This window comes from Anomaloglossus baeobatrachus, chromosome 2, assembly GCF_048569485.1.
Source record: "Anomaloglossus baeobatrachus isolate aAnoBae1 chromosome 2, aAnoBae1.hap1, whole genome shotgun sequence".
Classification (NCBI taxonomy): Eukaryota; Metazoa; Chordata; class Amphibia; order Anura; family Aromobatidae; genus Anomaloglossus; species Anomaloglossus baeobatrachus.
The window spans coordinates 402,983,777-402,997,504 of record NC_134354.1 but is presented as its reverse complement, the minus strand read 5'-3'; the positions used below and the strand labels follow the sequence as shown (position 1 = coordinate 402,997,504).

The window sequence follows — 13,728 nt, the reverse complement described above, 5'->3', positions numbered from 1 at the left end:
CAGTGCTTCTTGGGATGTTTAAAGTATTGGAAATCTTTTTGCAACCAAATCCGGCTTTAAACTTCTCCACAACAGTATCACGGACCTGCCTGTTGTGTTACTTGGTCTTCATGATGCCATCTGCACTTTAAACAGAACACAGACTATCACAGAGCAGGTGCATTTATACAGAGACTTCAATACACACAGGTGGATTATATTTATCATCATCAGTCATTTAGGACAACATTGGATCATTCAGAGATCCTCAATGAACTTCTGGAGTGAGTTTGCTGCACTGAAAGTAAAGGGGACAAATAATATTGCAAGCCCCAATTTTCAGTTTTCTATTTTTTACAAAAATTTAAAATAAGCAATAAGTATCATTCACCTTCACAATTGTGTCCCACTTGTTGATTCTTCACCATTAATTTAAATTTTTTCATCTTTATGTTTGAAGACTAAAATGTGGGAAAAGGTTGAAAAATTTAAGGGGGCCAAATACTTTCACAAGGCACTGTATATATTATTATATTATATTTCAGCAGTTCTGTTTTTGCACGTTTCTGGGCATCTTTTATCTGCATTTTTTTTACATGCAATTTCTTGTACATTTATTTACTATTAACGGAGTCAGTGCTCTCCTTTTTATATGAAGCATCTTTTGCTATTTAACATTTGTTAATGAATTTAAAGATACATTTTACATCTATTTTTGATTGTCATTTCTATGTTCTTTTATTATACCCAAGATTGGAGTATTATCACTTATTTTTTATGTAGCTGCTTTTGATTTCAGCTCTAGAAGGGTAGAGCCGTGATCTGTGACTATTGAATAGCTACAGTGCCTACAGAGAGTGAAAAGCAGTTTGTCTTATGTCTTTATAGCTTTTTTTTATCTTTTTAAATCAGGAAATAAAAGGTATGTTTCAAACCTTATTTTATAATTTTTGCGGAGGCTGGAATACCCCTTTTTCTTTGGATTGGAGTTGCTCTATACCCAGGAACCGGACTGGAGTTCTGTGCACCGCACCTTGAATTAATTCAGCTGATGCACGAGCCGATTCTCTACCTTACATTATATATGAGAGGGTGAAAAGGTATGTCTTAAGACTACTTCAGTCTCATCATTGCTTGGTAGATCTTTTGGAAAAATGCTGGAGTTCCCCATTGACCTAAATTATACTCTGTACACTAGTCGAGCCTATCCGAGCATCCAACTGCTTGGTACTTGTGGCATGGTAGTGTTTGCTCATCGCTAATCATTGGTATATGCTGCTCTCTATGTCACCCCTGTAGGCTTTTTTCCACAGATCAGATGCTCATTATGAACACAACTATCCTCGCTGGTCAATTTAATAAGGCCAGAGTTACACTTGCGAGTGCCTTGCGTGTAACTCGCGCGAGTTTCTCATTGAATCACCTGGCACAGACTCATGCTCTCTTGACAGGAGCGGGTCGGTTGCATGTATCTCTATGCAGCTGAGACACTCCTGTCTGGAGAGTGTGCGGCCGTGACGGGTGATGCAATGAGAGACTCACGCGAGTTATACACGAGGCACTTGCAAGTGTGACTCTGGCCTAAGGCGGGCTTTGCACGTTGCGACATCGCAGGCCGATGCTGCGATGTCGCACGCGATAGTGCCCGCCCCCGTCGCAGGTACGATATCGTGTGATAGCTGGCGTAGCGAAAATTATCGCTACGCCAGCTTCACACGCACTCACCTGCCCTGCGACCGTCGCTCTGGCCGGCGACCCGCCTCCTTCCTAAGGGGCCGGGTCGTACGGCGTCACAGCGACATCACACGGCAGGCGGCCAATAGGAGCGGAGGGGCGGAGATGAGCAGGATGTAAACATCCTGCCCAGCTCCTTCCTTCCGCATATCCTACGGAAGCCGCGGTGACGCCGGTAGATGTTCCTCGCTCCTGCGGGTTCACACACAGCGATGTGTGCTGCCGCAGGAGCGAGGAACAACATCGGACCGTCGCGTCAGCGTAATTATGAATTACGCCGACGCTGCAACGATGATACGATTACGACGATTTTGCGCTCGTTAATCCTATCATCAAGGCTTTACACACTACGATATCGCATGCGATGCCGGATGTGCGTCACTTTCAATTTGACCTCACAGACATCGCACCTGCAATGTCGTAGTGTGCAAAGCCGCCCTAAGGCTTCCAAGGCACTTTGTTGGTTACATATCCTGCATTAAAAAATAAAAAAAACCCAAATCAATGTAGATTTACCAGGCAGAAAAATTATGGGTGTAAATGTCTAACGACATTGTGAATGTCTGGTCTACTTTTATGATGAGAAGTTTTGTATTAACAATTTTTTATGTGAAACTGATGTCTGTTCAGAAAAAAACGCCACATTTAAAAGGAGTTGTGAATAGGACACCTAGAATGGGTCAACATGGATATAAAGCAGAGCCACTACTAATCAGATCGGCATGGAACAGTTTGAACAATGAGGAGTCACTCCCCTGCATGGCCCCTATAAAGCCTGATATACGGATGTGCCCTGATTGATCTGATATTGATATACAATCCCAAGTATAAGCCATCATGTCATCACCACGATTGCAGAAACCCCTGTTATAAAATACAAAAAAACAAACATTTGTAAAAACCATTTTTTATTATCAAAGATCGATAATGGACATCTGTACAGGCAAAATCCAGAGAAACAAATAGAGGAATGACATTAATTGAGATTTCATATGAAAATAGAGTTTTATTGTTTTGTATGGAATACATATGGCTATCACAACACTGAGCTCCAGGACGCACTCGGGTGAAGCCACAAATCCATGTGAATTAATGAGTTTTTTTTCTTATTATCTATGTAAATACATTTCCTAGTAGATGCTTAAAAACAAACCAGTTGGCCGACAATTGATGTGAAGCATAATGAGAAATATTGTGCATAAAGTCCAAGGAAGCGACTTCTAGGTTTCTTTCCATAACGGTTAGTGGTAAATCACAGATTAAGTGTGCTGTATACAGTTTAGTTCCTTAATACTTGTACGGATCAGAGATAATGTGCAAGAATGGTTACATTGCCCATGTGTTGTTGTGTGCTAACCAGTAACATCACACTTAAGCAGACAACAATATAGAGAAAAATAAAACGCGCACCTCCACATAGTGGCATAATAAATGCACCGCACTAGCAACAGTTGCCAGCATAGACGTTTTGGTTGTGCAGTCATTTTCCTGGTCCAGATCAATTTTTTATGGAAACAACATTTTTCAGATTGCTTTTTTCACAGGTTTATAGCAACTTTCACTGCTGCTCTGTTTTCCATCCTTTTTAAAAAAAAAAAAAAAAAAAATCTGCTAGATTTTATTGTCCTTATAAAAATATATTGGGGATACAACTGTTCTATATGTACAGAGAAGACATTCTATATCCAAAATGACAAAAATAAACCCTGCCCCGACAGTATAAAGCAGCGGTACGGCACGTAACACAGTTTGCTGAAGCTGTGAACCCCATAAATATGAGCCGGGAGAATTTATTATCCCCCCTCCCCCCCATAGTTCTGGTTACAGCTAGTGATAAATTACACATCTATACAGTATAAAGGAGAGGGGAGTTCAATACATTAAGACATTAGAACATTCTGAATGCACAATTTGTATCCTAAATAGATTATATGCAATAGTAAGTGTGCAGAAAACGCAAGCAATAGCTACAATTCATGCATGGTACATTACTCGTCCATGGTCAGAAACAAACCATGTAGTTTACTCCATTCTTAGGCCTATTTCACAAATCTGTCAACACAAACCGGCATGACCCAACTGCTTCATATATACCTATGTAGCGGCAAGGTCAAGTCCGGTCGAGTCAGGTCTTACAGAGTGTGGTCGAGTGAGCTGAACAATAGATTTGTTCTGCTTTGCCCTTCCAAGGGCCAACAGTTGGGTAGGACTGCGTTAGGCAATATGTTATTAGGCAGTGGTCAGTTATATATGACTGAATTACATTTAGGCTATAGCCATATGGGGACACACTTTGAATGGTAAAAACAAAAATCAAATTAAGATGTTAACAAGAATCTGTGATCAAATCTGATTGCGTTACAGGTTTATCACAGATTTCTCCCCATTACAGAATAGAAAGCAGAAAGGAAATCCGAAGGGAAAATTGCAACATAAAAGAAAACCTGTGCTACAAAATGTATGTAATACGATAAAAATCTCACCCAAAATCCGCTACTGTATAACACTGCATATCTGTCCTGTGTGAGCAAACTCTAAAGTTCTTAAACTGGAAATAGACCACATATGTAAGGAATAGAAATTCTTACGTGGCTTCCAAATTCTCAGCCAATTTGTACAGATTTCCCAAGACAGGATGGCCACAAAAGGCACGATTTTACCCTCAAACTATTTATACAGTGTGTCCACCCATATCCTGTCCACGGGCAGTAACTTGAGAACGGCGGCAGCTATAGGCATAGAAGTGGTGTCTAGGTATAGTAAAGTAGCCATGCGCTAAGCAATGAAACCACCTATAGCGCCACCTGGTGGAAAACAACGGAGTTAACATTTTTATCTCAAACAGAACGAGAGACAAAAAAGTGAATTAAAAAATTGTAGGGCATCAATTCAATACGAATCGACACCTTGCATACAGAAATGCTATGATATGAAACCCATGACCCAACAAAACATTGAATGCTGGTCACGCATATGGCGCTCATTTCACTTTGATGCTCAAAGTGGCCACCGTCAGTGGCAATGCACATCTGGACTCTGGACAGCATACTGTATCTTGCTGCACGTTGTGCAATATGGTATGTGACACGTTTGCACAAGCATCTGTGATACGTCGTCGTAGGACCTGCAATGTTGGTGGAGGGGTCGCATACACCTGCTGTTTGAGGTGACCTCACAGAAAGATGTCCAATGGGGTCAGGTCAGGTTAGCGTGGACGCCACTCCATGCAGCCACCATACCCAATGACTTGTAGGAAGGTCTTCATTAGGTATCGCTTCACGTCCGCAGTCTTGTGAGTTTTACAAGTTCTAAGCATAGCATTTCTGTATGCAAGGTGTCAATTCGTATTGAATCGATGATGTCTTACAACTTTGCAATTCCTTATTTTTCTCTATGTCGTTCTGTTTTCAAGATAAAAATGCTAACTCCGTTGTTTTCCACCAGCTGGTGCTATAGGTGGTTTCACTGCGTAGCGCATGGCTACTTTACTATACCTAGACACCACTTCTATGCCTATAGCTGCTGCCATTCTCAAGTTAATGGTGGTGGACAGGATAAGGGTGGACACACTGTATATGTGCATACAGCACTTTGAAAGACAAGTCCAGTAATACCTTTACATGGCCAGTCCGTTCCTCCATAACTGAGAAAGCAGCGATTGCATTGATATATAAATAAAACTGTATATCTGAGGTCTCTGTCACTCCAGCTCTATTTGTCGCCCAGCGCCGCCTTCTTCTGCTTTACTGATAGCCTTTATATTGTGTGAAGTCAGAGAATGGAGTCTACAGTCAATCAGGGAGAGTCAATGCTGGGGAATAGAGCCGGAGTGACAGAGGCTTTAGATCTACAGTCTTATTAACATATTAAACAAAACACTGATTTCTTAGTAACAGAGCAAAGGACTAAACATGTCTAATTATTGATGTACTTTTTTTTTCAAAGTGATACATGTGTATGTAAATAGTTTGGGGTGTGAAATTGTGCAACTTAAGGGTAAGGGTAATATGTAAGTCTCAAGTAGTGGCCAAATCAACAATCAACACGATGCTCTGAATGTCTTCAAATCTTGATGCCTAGTTGTCAAAGCTATACTGAATTCTTTTCTACAAAAATGTATACAACAATAATCTTTGCGCCTCTAGCTGTATGGTGTTTAGACAGCATGCTCAATTTGATATATGTTTGATTTAAATGTTTCAATTTATTTTTGGATTCCAAACTAAAACCTGCCAAAAGAACAAAAGAAAAAAAAAAGGGGATTTTAACCACAAAAATGGCTTGAGAAACAAGCTGCTACAACACCATTCTTTATGGCCTATTAGGGCTATGACACACGGTGAGTAAAACGGTCTAAGTAGAATGTATTAAAAAAAAAAAAAAAAAAAAAAAAAATTGCATTCCACTCGGACCCATGGGGCCGCTTCCATATGCGATTATTTTCTCAGCCCTAATCGGATCGAGAATACAGTCGCAGCATGCTGCGGGTGGAATCCGATCCATTTTCACTCACACCCATACAAGTCTATGGATGCGAGTGAAACATTGTACTGCACTCGGATAACATCGGTATGCAGTGTGATAATCGCATCAGCTGGCAATGGAGGAGATAGGGATTAATCGCTCCCTCTCCTCTGCAGCGCCAGCCTTCTCCACAGCTGTGATCCGATCACAGGATCGGATCACAGTGGCATGACAGCACAGCAGGAGACGAGAGTCGCATCCGATGCACTCACCCCAGACTCATTCAATGTTGAAACTAGGTTCAGGAATACAATTAGCTGCACTGATTATGGCTCCTCTCCTTTGTGGTCATCACACGGTCTCTTATGATTTAGGGCAGGGTCAGACAGACATAGATTCTCTCATCCAAGAGAATTGGGACAATTATGCAAATTAACACTAATTAACCTTATCAAAGTTTGATCCGAGCATCAGTATAGCGTATTCAGATTCTCTTGGATGACAGAATCTATGGCCATCTGCCCCTGCTTTAAGTCATAAGAAAACGTGCGCTGAGTGAATTGGATCACACTGTGAGAAGATGGAGAACAAAATTTCTCCATCTTCTCCATTTTGTGAATCCATGGAAATTGGACTGTACTCCGATGTCATCCGACTGCAGTCTGATGATTTCTACGCACCAATAGACTTGCATGGCCAATAAAATCGTTTGCTGGACTGCACTCAGACCAAAAATACGGCCGGCCGTCTGCCTATGTCTTTAGATAGTAGATTATGTACACATTGCCCAAGCATGCCCAGTAGCCAGTGTCACAGATTAACATTCAGTTCAAGGCCAAATGATATTCTGCTGAGCTGAGGTAAGAAGCCTTAGCAGAGTTATATGTATCTGCTTTTTAATCAGATTTTTATACAAACAAGTTTACTCCCAATCTAAAACTTAGCTAAACGCTTTTTTCATTTTTATTATCGGCAATACAACATGGAAATTTATTAAGGTTTCCTAACATTTGCAGGTAATTTTGCATCACCAAATTCAAGTTATTGCTAAAGATGAAAATTAACTAAGCATTTCTGTAGGACTCAAAAAAATGAGACATAATAAATACCTATTTGATTTGCCAATCTTTTTTCATACAGTTATTAGAATTGATATTGTACAAATAAATACTGCATATATTTTTCAGAAGTAAAAAAACCTCAGTAAAAACTAGATCTGCTGGTATAAGGGTATGTGAACAAGACATGTTTTTAAGGTTCGAATTAACATATGCTCTACAATGTCAAAACGACTTGCTGTGCACATGTTCAGTCATTTTTAAGTCTCTAAGGCTAGGTTCACATTTCCATTGTTTTAAATCTGTCAGGTCCGTCAGCAACGTATCAGTCATTTTTTAAATGTCAACTGACGCAACGGATGTGTTTTTCACAGGATTCCTTTCACAGGAATCCTGTGAAAAAACTGATCCGTTACGGCCGTTACATCCGCTGTGAGTCCGTTTTGTGACGGATCAGTCATGATCCGTTTGTGTTTGGGACAGACCAGTGGGTGTGCCAAACATGCTGGGCATGCTCAGAGCATGACGGAATCCAGCGCTGGATTCCAGCACCATAGACATACATTACAAGCTTGACAGATGGCGATGGATTCCTGCGCAGTGCGTTAATTTTGACGGCCCGAACAATGTTACATTCTGCGTTGTTCCCGCCCGGCGAGCAGTCCAAAAACTACTGACTGCGACGCAGCGGACGCAACGCCAGGTCATCAGTCGCAATCCGCCACTAATACAAGTCTATGGGATACAACGGAATCCACGAAACGGATTGCGTTGTTTACCAGAGCCGCGGATTGTGACATACATTTTAACGGAAATGTGAACCTAGCCTTACCTGCTTTGAAAGTGACTAAGAGAAATTAGCTGACGATTCTTCAGCTGGCTTCTACTTGGAAGGCACTCACTAATTTATATATACAGTATATCACAAAAGTGAGAACCGCTTTCACATTTTTGTATATATTTTCTTATATCTTTTTATGGAATAACACTGAAGATATGACACTTTGATACAATGTAAAAGTAGTCAGTGTAAAGCGTGTATAATAGTGTAACTATGGTGTGCCCTTTAAATAACTCAACATGCAGCCATTAATGTCCAAATCGCTGGCATCAAAAGTGAGTACATCCCTAAGTGAAAATTGTGCCTAAAGTGTCAATATTTTGTGTGGCCACCATTATTTTTAAGCACTGACTTAACTCTCTTAGGCATGAAGTTCACTAGAGCGACACAGGAGCCATTGGAATCCTCTTCCACTCCTCCATGACGGCATCACGGAGCTGGTGGATGTTAAACACCTTACGCTCCTCCTCCTCCACCTTCTATTGGAGGAGGTCTCACAGATGCTTAATGAGGTTTAGGTCTGGAGACACGTTTGGCCTGTCCAGCACCTTTATCCTTAGTTTCTTTAGCAAGCTAGTGGTCATCTCAGTGGTGTGTTTGGGGTCATTATTTTGGAATACTCCCCTGCGGACCAATTTCAGAAGGGGGGGGGGGGAATTCATGCTCTGCTTCAGTATGTCACAGTTAGAGTTGAGCAAGTACCTAACTATTCGTACTTGCTATACTCCTAACGATACGGTCTAATACTTGCGTATTCATTCCAAATAGTGTGTGCAATGCAAGTCAATGGGGAAAACTTACTCGCAATGTAACGAGTAACTCGAATTCCGTAAGAATAGTACGGCATTCGGGTTACTTGTTACTTTGCAAGTTTTTCCCCATTGACTTGCATTGCACACGCTATTCAGAACGAATAAGCGAGAATTAGACAGTACTCATGAATATAGCGAATACGAATAGTTAGGTACTCACTCAACTCAAGTCACAGTACATATTGGCATTCATGATTCCAGTGACCAGTATGAGAGTGTGATAACACCAATTCTAACACACCTGCTCCCCATTCATACCTGAGACTTTATAAGGGCTCATGCGCACGAAACTGCTGAATATTCTGCAGCGATTTGACAGCACATGTGTGCTTCAAATCGCTGCAGAATGAATGCAGTATTTTTTTTAAAAAAAGCCGATTTCATGTGCTCTGGATGCTGCCCCCACCATAGACAGAGTGGGAGCTGCATCCAGAAAGCACAAATAATTGGCACGCTTACTTTTATGAACACACGGATTTGGGTCAAAATTTTAGCACCCAAATTGCTGCGTTCATAAAAGCAATGTGTGCACGTCTCATGCACAATCTACATAGATTGTGCAGGGGACGCAGGAAGCATGCATTTACGCTGCAGTGCAATACGCAGTGTAAATGCATGCAAGTACGTAATGTGCGCACGAGCCCTAACACTAATGAGTCACATGACACCAGGGAAAGAAAATGGCTAATGTGTCACAATTTGGCCATTTTCACTTAGGGGTGTACGCGGGGTTTGTTGCCATCGGTTTAGAGATTTAATGGCTGTGTGTTGAGTTATGTAGAGGGCACAACACTGTTATACAAGCTGTACACTGATTACTTTACATTGTTCAATGTGTCATATCTTGTCCCATGAAAATATATAATAAAATATTTAACCAAAAATGTGAGGGGTATACTCACTTTTCTGATATAACATAGGTAAGAAATTAAAAAACTAAACAAAAAACACATCAGCGGCAAATTCACCCCAAAAACAACCAAGAAGATGCTTCAAGAAAACCACTACTGGCGTTTTACTGAAGCACCTTCAAAAACTCTGAGGTCTAAAACATGTTGGGTGCACATGCCCTAACAGAGGAAGTCTTTACTGGCCTCTGTACAAGACGACGAATCCATGAGCTACATGTAATAAAAATGTTCCTTTAATGCTTCAATCAACATTCAGGAGGCCATATCAAACCAGTTCTTTAAGAACTAGTGAAACCGGTGGGACATTTCCATTTTTCCTGCCCACAAACCTGCCAATGCGGAATATGTGCAGGTCACCAATAGGTTTAAAAAGAAAAAAAAAAAGCTAACAAAAAAGAAAAATATAGATCATTTAATAAGTGCATATGATGCAAATCATGCAAATCCTTTGGTTTTTCCCACTCTGATCATCTTAAATATTAGTACATAAGACACAATACATTTTATTTAGTAGTCTTCTATACAATTTCGGTTTTAATTAAAATAAACCAGGTTTAAAAACAAAAAAAAGTTTTTAAAAAACAACTTTAAAGACGATAAGACCACATCTATTGACAAAGTGTGAAAATGCTAGATCTGGAGGTCAGAGAAGGGTTTTCACATGCTCACGAGACTCTGTTCCCTTGCTCCTATATACATATACAATGTGCTGCAAAAAAAAATACATTTACCTGTTAATTATACAAAAGTTACATGCGTAGCGTCACTTACACAACCAGACTGTACACAATATGCTTGCACAATTTCCTACTTGCCCGGCACGTATTTTATAAGTTAAAGTGGATTTTATAACATTGTACCTACAAGATTAAAAGCAGTAGCCATGCAAGCCAGGATTGCAATATATCAAAATCTCTCTTGCTCTCTATTTATATATATATATATATATATATATCCCGCAAAAGCATTTCAGTACTTAGTATTATATACAGTTGCAGTAAATCTGCCCTTCTTTTTACCCTGAGAGATCATGCATTTATTCCCTTTCCGACTGAATTGATAAAGCTTTTAAAAAAATAAATGAGGGGAAAGGGCACAATCAAACAAGATGGCTGAGGTCCTTTGATATTAGTACTAGGAAGTGCACAGGTATACACAGTGTCATCTTCAGATTTTATGACAAAGTCCATTTTCTTCTAGAACCCAGACCTAAAATAAAAATGAAAAGAAACGTTAAACCTTAAAAAGAGTGGGACTATGGAAAATACTATTTCACCAGCATACTTGTGTGGACACTGGCCCAGTTGTTCGGTTAAAGCACAACCCATTTATTAATTTATTTTTACTCATAATAAAATTTCCAGCCACCGTCTTCTGTGGTTCTTGGCGCCACTTCAGTCATGCCAGTTATGACCTGCCAGATTGCTCCAGAGGTCACTTCTTCATGTAAGTCTATGAGAGCCAAAACGAGGACCTCATAGACTTACACTGAGAGCTTGTTGACTGTTACCTCTAACTTATAGTCAGTCAGGAGTTGCAGTTACAATATGGCAGAATAGAACTGTAGAGTGGGGGGCAGGAAGAGAAGAAGACGGCTGCTAGTATGTTACTAAGGGCAGGGAAATATTATTGCCAAACATGTCACTTGAAGCGAGGATCACCAAGCTATGACTTGCCTACTTTGGACACATCATACGAAAAGAGCAATCACTGGAGAAGAACATTATGGTCGGAGAAATAGAAGTAACAAGATGATGAGAAAGTATCAAGCCATTGGGTTGCTGGTCTATCAAGAAAACGGCAGAAAAGATGCTGGTGGAACTACGTAGGCTTGCACAAAACTGATCTTCCTACAGAGCGTTCATCCATCAAGTCGCCATGGCTCAAGATTGAGCTGAAGGACATGGAAAAAAATACAGAAGATACGACTCACGCAGTGAATATAAAAAAATATGGTAGATTGGCACTTTAACTGAGAAATGGTAAAGAACAGGCCAGTTTCACGGGACAGATTTAGTCGGAGACTGGGGGAGTTGCAACCAATCATCCATCAGAGTTCGTACAAATGATCTGATTTTCATCACGACAAAATTGGCAAACTAGAGAGACTGGTTTTCCATCATGGAATAAACTTACATTTAAAGTAATCAACAGCAAGAAAATTCAAAACGCACGATTATTTTTTGGCCATCAGTCATTGGCCCTCGTGAACAACTGTTTGCAATTGTAGTTGTAAGTCAGCTGAAAAAGGTCAAAATTGGCCATTTCAGCTGAATTTTAGTTTGCATGTATAGAATTAGCAATTTGCAGCAGGGTACGTTATTGCCTATTCATTGGCAATGTTCTTTCAATAAAAATGCTAGCCATGGCTAGAATACATGGGCGAGAGCACAGAATCTTCTCAATCAAATGATATTTCAATATTATATATGGAATAATCAGGTTGCATCTGTTTGAAGTTGGAGAGCAGCATGCCCAGTAAGGCTAGTTTCACACCTGCGCTTTTTTGACGCAAACGGAATCTGTCACTAATGTAGTACAGTTCATTTATTTACAGTGGAAGCGCATTACTATAGCGCGTGTGTGTGTCATGCAGTACCCGCTTGTGTCCACACGATGTCGCGCTTCCACTGTAAATAAATGAACTGTACTACATTAGTGACGGATTCCGTTTGCGTCAAAATAGCGCAAGTGTAAGTGAGCCCTAAGAGAGGCAAAAGATCACCGCCGTTCGGGTTCGTGCACACAATTGTTTAAGTCGGCTGAGTGAAATCAGATAAAAAAAAAAGGGGATTACACTCCGAGCAATGTTAATCAATGAGGCAGTGCAGATCTCTAAATCATTTTCTCAGCTGTATTTAGCGTCAGAAAAAAAAATAGCAGCAAGCTGTGATTTGTCTCAGACTTGACATTTTCTCCGCACAGTGCGAGAAAAAAAAAAAACGGATGCCATACGGCCCATCAGTACAGTATCTGATTTTTGGCCATACATTACAATTCTGTAAGAAGGGAAACGGTAAATAGTCCTGTAAAAGATCCTGTTAAAGTTGCAGAGTAAAGAATGGTCCTGTAAAAGCTGCGGAGTAGATAAAATAGATTGCACAGGAATGGAAAGTTAGAAAAAAAATCATCACACCCTTCTGGATGAGAATGGGACAGTTTTTTTTATATACTTCACGTTTGTGTGACCCCGGCCTTAGGGTATGTGCGCACGCTGCGTTCTGTCAAGTGCAGAAAAAAATGCACCCTCTGGCAGACTGGACAATGTAAACACTGCGTTTGACAAAAAAAATGAATCAAAACGAATGCATTTTGAATGCATTTTTGACAGTGCGTTCCCACTCGGCCTGCTACATACCCATAGAGCATGGCTGGCTGTGAGACAGAGCCGCGCGATCAGAATGAACTTTGATGAACTTCACCCGACTTCATTGTCATTGCGCGGCTCTGTGTCGTGACCTGATTTGCGGTCACCCGTGAAGGACTCACAGGTGACCGCAAATCCCCTGAGTGTCTGAAGTGAGCCTTGCGGTCAGCGATGCCGTCACTCAGGTTACCCTCGGCCAGCTGGATTCCTCCACCTGAGACCGCAAATTACCTGAGTGAGGGCACCGCTGATCGCGTGGCTCACTTCAGTCACTTGGGCGACTTGCTGTCACAGTTGAAGGATCCAGCCGTGGCCGCGGGTAACCTGAGTGACGTCACCGCTGATAGTGCGACTCACTTCAGTTGCTGCGTGGAGCTCACTGAAAGCGGTCGTGGTCTGTGGCCGCTCGCTGTCAGCTTCCAATGTAGCAGAGCTGAAAGCGTCGTGAGACCTCATGTGGATTACGTCGGACCAGGAGGGCTGTTTGGGGATTAATAAAGTGGTGAAAGAGGGTGATTTTTGCTGTCTTTTATTCCAAATAAACACATACACCCATAAAAAA

The 13,728-nt window shown here is 41.0% G+C and overlaps 1 protein-coding gene across 1 annotated transcript in view; it reads right to left on the bottom strand.

Moving 5' to 3' along the window:
- Nucleotides 1-8,986: 8,986 nt before the first annotated feature.
- Nucleotides 8,987-13,728, bottom strand: part of LUZP1 (leucine zipper protein 1) — a 140,230-nt gene continuing 135,488 nt past the window's right edge. The window contains exon 5 of the mRNA XM_075336105.1: nt 8,987-11,008. The gene's annotated coding sequence lies outside the window, so the exon portion shown is untranslated. The remainder of the gene's footprint in view (nt 11,009-13,728) is intronic.